Raw genomic sequence first — 7,644 nt, forward strand, 5'->3', positions numbered from 1 at the left:
GTTGCTTCAGCAACTGTGATTTTTGTTTACTTTCACACAAATCACTGGTACAATGGCTGTTTATGACTTTATAAACACTTTCACTCTATAACTCACACTCTGCTATGTTATTATATCAAAACACTTTTACTCGAATGTATTATTTGGAAAAACTAGACATTTTTATGCTTGCATTACCGGCCCAACTACATTTACACACTTATGTAAATGTGTTTAGCTTGTGCGGTGGCTCATCTGATAAATTATTGGACTTTGGACTGGGAAGAATTAACCTCTAGCCCAGCCCAGAAAGTAAAAGTGAAGCTAAAGTGGCATATAAGTGACACAAAATGACATGGTTGCTTCAATAAATGTGCTTTTAATGTCAAATTTGCTTTTGAAACACTATCATTTAGGTTTAGGTGTTGTTTTAGGTTAATAATGTCTGTTTTGTTCACCTCTCATTTATCTTTTTAAACGGTATTGGTTAGGTATAGGTTAAAGTTTATATTAAGGAGGTACATTTAAATAATTAAAATATCTATTATTCACCTTAAAAAAAACATGTCTAATCTCAACAGTATTTCACTCGCTTTTGTCGCCCCCGCTGGACGTTTCACCGGGAACTGAAGCATGTTGAAAACATGGGGATGGTGGAAAATGAAAATGCAAAATGGAAGCAAACATTTCCACCAAGAACCCAAAGGAAGCAGATACAGTCTTATTTGCACACTTCACTGCTAAGTAAATGCCTAATTTGACCTTATACTCTACTTTGTCTAGCCATGAATTGAAGTATAATGGTATGCTCTGTCTAATTGCATGCTATGGTATGTACATACAAGACCTAAACCAAGAGCAGAGTTGTGGTCTGGGCAATGTTTTTATGTCTGTGTTATAGAAAGCTGTAGCCCTCTGAACACTTCTTGTAGAATATTGATTTTCCAAACCATTTTGCCAAATGCTAGACACTTTACTGTCTCATAATGCCACAGGAGCTGTAAGTCCTATTGGAAGCATCTGCTAAATGACTAATTGTAAATGTTTTTAAGTGTAAATCGTATAGATACCAAGAAAGTTCCCTATCTGCCACTCACTCGACATTGTGTCAATGTAGTGACACTAGGGATCACTCTTGAGAGCCTGGAAACACCTCTGATCTTTGATAAAAGGCCAATGGGAATTAGTGAGTGGTATTTGCATGCCCCTACATACAAATATAAAAGGAGGGGACGTGCATACCACTCATTCGATTTTCTCTTCGGAGCTGAACGGTCGATGGTTCAAGCTGTGCAAGCGATTTCCATCCCTCGCATCTGCTGGATCCTTACAGCGCATTACAGTGGCTTTCTCCCCTCTCTGCACAGGTTTACTGCATAGACTGCCCCTGGGCACTTCAGCAGATCTAAAAGGAGAGTACATTCCAAAAGTGCAGTTTTCCCTCACAAAAGAGACTATATTCCTAAAAGATCATCACACATAGGAACGTCTTTTTTAAGACGTGTTTTTTTAAAGATGCCCTTCCGGTTGTGTGTTATTCCTGGTTGTGGTCGAAACCTCTCGCCTTCTTACGGCCACGATCGCTGTCTTTCATGCATGGGTGCTGCCCATGTCGAGACATCTTTCGTGGATGCGTCATGTCCTCATTGCGAGGTAATGACCATGGCAACATTGCGGTCACGCTTTCATAAGAAAGCAAGCCTCCCCAGCGGCTCCCTCCCTCGGTCCCCCTGCCTATGGGTATGAGGCCAGCGCAGTGAGCACTGGGGGCGATTCGGGGACCTTAATGGGACCACCTTCACTGGTTAAATCCCTGCAGACCTCCCATTCCCCGGCACGCTCATTTGCCCTGGCTAGGCATTCGGATGAGTGCGCCGGCTCATCCCAGGGAGAGTTTGACCTCTTATTTGGTGCCCGTGAAGGTGATGAGCTCTCGAGCGTAGTATCAGAGAGCGGAAACCTCCGCTGGGCTTCCCTCCTTGGGTGTGGTCGCCCAGTCACAGGCGGACGCGGAGATGAGGGACATCGTGAGCATCAGGCTAGAGTGGAACCCTCCACTCTCCCCTGAACCCTCGTGGCTGGATGATTAGTATCTGGGCTCGCTGCGCCACTCACAGCCACGCCCCGCCCCAGTCCACTTCTTCCCGGAAGTGCACGAGGAGCTGACGAGTTCGTGGAAGGCACCTTTTTCTGCCTGGTCCCAATCTATCAGCTCCCCTGATATCACCACCCTCGATGGCGGGGCGGCCAGGGGCTACTCGTCAATGCCACCAGTGGTGCGGACTTTTGTGTAGACGATGTCCACGCTGTTGGTCTAGGAGCGCTGCCTGTGGCTGAACCTGGTTGAGATGTGTGAGGCCAACAACACTGAGTTCCTGAACGCCCCCATTTCCGAGGCCGGCCTATTAGATGACACCATTGAGGACTTCGGCCAGCAGTTCTCGGAAGTGCCTAGAGCTCGGTCCATGCTACTCTCACGTGATCCTGAGACCCCGACCGGGATATGTGCCCAAGGTTCCCACGACTCCATTCAGGGACCAAGTGGTGAACCTGCAAGTGCTGCCCTAGGAGGAGGCAGACCCAGCCTTGGCGTTGCTATGTCTGGTGTGTGCTTTACGCATCTACTTGGATCGCACGAAGAGCTTTAGGATCTCTGAGCAGCTCTTTGTTTGCTTTGGTGGACAGCGGAAAGGAAGCTGAGTTTGCAGAGAGACTCACTGCCATCCCAGTACTTGTGCTAACTATGCCCCGTGCTGGGACAGGTGCTCCGCATGCGGTGGTTCCCTATAGGCAACCCCTTACGAAGTATTTTTCGCTGAAAAAGTTTCCCGGTTGGCAAATTGCATCTCCCTTGGGCAGAGACCCCTCTGCCCCAGTCTCCATGCTCATAGAGCTTCCTCCCCAGCATTAGGTAGGACCTACCATGGGACTTCTCCACATGACATACGTCCGATTAGACTCGGCAAGACCATGTGATGTAATTCCACTTAATTCCCCCCCACTCTCTGGGCGGGGTGTGGTCTTTGCTGTGTCTTCCTCTTAGGAGTGACACCCCCCAAAGCGGACACTGGTGTCCCGGTCGGTTAGCGAATTCTCTCTTTTTCTAGGGAGAAAAATATAAAAAGAGGGAAAAGAGGCACGACGAGGACAAGCCTGTCCCCATTCTTTTGAGTACTCGACTCGTCCCCAAAGGGCTGTTCAACACTCAAACTTGCATCAGGGAAGGTTACGGGCCGGCCCGGTGCGCTGGCTAAGCGGCACACAGCAGTCTGCCCATCTCGCACCACCGATCCACGTAACCCAGTTCAGCCAGTTGTGCCATTTTTGTAGGGGACCCCTAGTGTCACTATATCGACACAACTTTGAGTGAGTGACAGATAGGGAACGTCCTGGTTACTTTCTTAACCTCTGTTTCCTGATGGAGGGATCGAGACGTTGTGTCCTTCCTGCCTCAATGCTGAACTACCGCTGAAATGGCCGGGACCTTATTCTCTGCTCCTCAGCACAAAACCTAATGAGCGGTATACACGTCCCCTTCCTTTTATACCCATATGTCTGGGGGAAGGGCATGCAAATACCACTCGCCAATTCCCATTGGCCTTTTATCAAAGATCAGAGGTGTTTCCGGGCTTTCAAGAGTGACCACTACTGACACTACATCGACACATCGTCTCGTTCCCTCCATCAGGGAATAGAGGCTACGAAAGTAACCAGGACATATTTCCCTGTGGTAAACTGTAATCGTTAAACGTCAGGCTAGTTATTTTTGCCGTTGTTGTAACTACATCATACACTCGGGTCACTCACAGGACAATACCCACATTCCTGCATGAAGTTTATCCGGGAATGTAAAAATGACTCTCCTCCATACCTAAAGAATGGATGTGAACAGTCGAGAAGTAAGTTCTTCGTGACATGCAGTACTCTGAAAGTATGTGAATTTGGACGTGGCTACACATTCGCACACATGCACACTCACACGTGCTGTCACTCACAGTCCTTCATAAAGAAACTAATTTCTAGAAAAGGTGTAATACAACCTTCCACCACATCATTTTAACATTTTAAACACCAAATCTGACTCCCAGAAACAAGAAAGTTGAAAAAGCAGCTCATGAAATTTAAGTGCACCCAAACCAGCACCACTGCTCTGCCAAGGAAATCACTGTCAAAACATGATTCTCTGTGTCTTCCTGCACACACACACACACACACACATACACACACACACACACACACACACAGAGTTGATCCACCACAGGCCAATAGGTTTCAACTTCACACAGTGGGCAACACAATCTGAGGGATTCTGCTCTGTTCCAAAACTAACCCGTCTTTTCCACTAGACTAGACCAGGCAGTGAAGCAAGGCCCTGTTGTTCCGTTCTCACGTAAGAGAAGGAAGACCTTGAGTGAGTTCTGGCAATCTCTAAAACCAGGGATCTTTATTTCTTCACCATAAACAAGTGGGATCCAAAAGTCTGAGATCGCATTGGAAATCTGGGATTCAAAATCCATAATTTAAACCTGGAAATAAATAGAAAGTTTTAGGATTTTGAAAACATAATAAAGAAAGAAATGTTATGACGTTAAAAGGGAAATAAATTTTTCTTGGTCAGTAATCAAATGTATGTAAATTTGTGACACTGACCATGTTAATTCCATTCATACAAAAGGTCCATTAAAGAACACACAATGGTTTTCTAAAATCATGCAGCTATTTTCTATGTACAGCTCCTCTCTACTTGAATGGGGAAAGACAGAAATCTCCAAAATGTTAAGCCAATATTACATATGTTAACAATATAAGATTACAATTTGTTAACAATGGTATAACAAATTGTGCTTCTTTTGCTCAAATCACACTAAAAATAAAATTTTTCTGGCTGGTCCAGCAAATGTACATGCGTGTTCCAGAGTTGATTAACAGGCGATATCTGTTTTTAAAATGTAATTGGCTCTTTTAATTGTATGTGCTAATCTGTCTTTGATACATGGCATTAGTGAGGTCTGACGAGTGGAGTCACGAGTTCGAATCCAGGGCGTGCTGAGTGACTCCAGCCAGATCTCCTAAGCAACAAAATTGTCCCGGTTGCTAGGGAGGGTAGAGTCACATGGGGTAACCTCCTCATGGTCGCTATAATGTAATGCTTTTGGTGGCCACATGGTGAGTTGTGTGTGGATGCCACGGAGAATAGCATGAAGGAAGCAGGGGCGAGGAGCCTACCCCTGTGCAGGACGGGACTCAACCTGTGATGGTGGGGTGGTGGAGGTTGCCGTGTTAGCACACTGAAAGAGCAATGTGATAGATTGCAGACTTATAAAACAATGGCTTACATGTGATCGGCTAGGAGTTACCTAGCTAATGGTTGCAATGATGTAGAGCGGCTAGTCTTCCCTCTAGAACTATGCTGCGCTTATATATATATATATATATATATATATATATATATATATATATATATATATATATATATTCTTAATGATAGGATTAAAGCTCCTTGATTTTCGACTGTTTTGTGCTTACATCTGTATTCTCTTTGCAAACTTTCACTCGATATAAACATTTACATTTAATACATTTTCGGGACACACTGTTTGTCTTACTCACTTGGGACTGACTTGCAAGTTTTTTAAAACTTTAAACTGTTCAGATGCTTCTGGCCACATTAGGCCTTCCACTACCGTAGGCACAATAGAAGCATTTTCACCTGTAGTCTCAAACTTTTAGACCACACTATACATCCTAGGGAGCTACCCAGTGCTAAAATTCTGTTTGGATAGCTTTACACCCTTTGGAAAAAAATTTTTTTAGTGTGTTTGCTGTGAGCATTCAGTGTTTTCCGTTTGTGTTTTGAGAGCACTCATGTCTCCTAACTGAATGAAACGTTTGCCTTGGATCTTTCGGCATGTAAAGGGTGAATACTTTGCTTTTGCCGACTCTATAGCAGCCAATGGAAAATCCAGGCCTTATTCTTTATAATTTCCTCTTAAAACTGACTCTATAAGCCTGGTATTGACACAGGGTGTGTATGAGTGAGTCACAATGTACCTGTGTAAACTGCACCTTTACAAGAGCTTATATTATGTGTGTCTGTGTGGTGCTGAAATGTTTGTATGAGACCACAGGCAGTGGTTGGCAAACTTTTTCTAATGTATGATTACCTAACAGTAAAAGAGAGAGTGGAAGAGACCAGTAAAATAAAAAATGGCTGGGGTCGGCAAAAAGGTTGCCGATCCCTGGTATAGTGTAATACTGTGTACAGTATGGTGCAATTTAAAATGTACAGTATGCTCATGAAAAACAACAACATGTAAATTCATATTATACATGCTACCTATACAATACCCAAATGTTCAAAAGGAAAAATTACAATTTGTAATTTTGGTCGCTATATATAAAAAGAAATTAAAAGAGTACCATGGTTTTACCATGATAATTTTATATATTATTACCATATTCATATACTATTGCATTAACACAGTGCTCTCAAAAACATGGTAATGCCATGGTACTTTCTGATGTGTATTTGTGTAGGCTACAAAGTGTTTTGATACTCTTTTGGTGGTAAAATATTCACCTGCAGAAGACATTTACAAGCTGCGTAAGTGTTGAACTTAATAAAAACTTCACTGGCAAACTATAGGACGCATTTGCAGGTTTGGTGTCCATTGATTGTTGATCCACAGCAACCAGTGTTATCTTTATTTTCAGTGTTTTAAAATATTCTGTGAGCATGTTGGCAATTGAGAGCATGCAACTAATGATTCAGCAGCGCAAGCTCAAGCTTACGGAGTCATTCAGGTTGAATCTCGAACTGATTCAGAATGCTTTGCTATCACGTGTGACCAACAGGGGTGGAAGGAGTAATGAAAAATAATACTCAAGTAAAAGTACTGTTACTTCTTAAAACATTTTTTTGAGTAGAGTAAAAGTACATGTTCTAAAAACTACTTAAGAGTAAAAGAGTAGCTAATTTAAAAGTACTCATGAGTACTAGTATTGAGTACTGAGTAACAAAAGCTATACCCCTTTATAATAAAAACTATATGCTGCAATTTAAAAATGTAGCACACATACCATAATTTACATTCCCTTTTATACCTGTTTGCCAGAAAGAATAAAAAATATAGGTATTTTATAGGTGTTTGTGATTGACAGCTTTTAAAATATGTCACTTATCTATGATACTGTAAACACTACATGAATCTGATAAAAAAAAACACAAAAAAAAACAATGCAAGGAATGCACCAACTGTACCAATTGTTTGGTACAGGGGCCACATCGTGCTTTTAAAGGAATAATTCACACAAAAATTTTTATTCTCTCATTATTTTACCTTCATGCCATCCCAGATTTGTATGAATTTCTTTCATCAGCAGAACACAAAGATTTTTAGAAGAATATCTGAACTTTTTTGGTCCATACAATGCAAGTGAATGGGTGCCAAACATCACATAAATCAGCATAAAAGTAGCCTAATCCATGTGACCCTAGTGGTTAAATCCATGACATCAGAAGTTCTTTTTTTTATAAAAGTATATAATAGTATTAAAATAAAATATTTATTTTTGCTAGACATTCTCCTCCCTGCTTAGTCAATCTCCACTTTAAATTTCACTTCTTTTATTTGGGGTGATTCATATTCTTCATGTATATTGCCA

The sequence above is a fragment of the Xyrauchen texanus genome, chromosome 20 (genome assembly GCF_025860055.1).
Source record: "Xyrauchen texanus isolate HMW12.3.18 chromosome 20, RBS_HiC_50CHRs, whole genome shotgun sequence".
NCBI lineage: Eukaryota > Metazoa > Chordata > Actinopteri > Cypriniformes > Catostomidae > Xyrauchen > Xyrauchen texanus.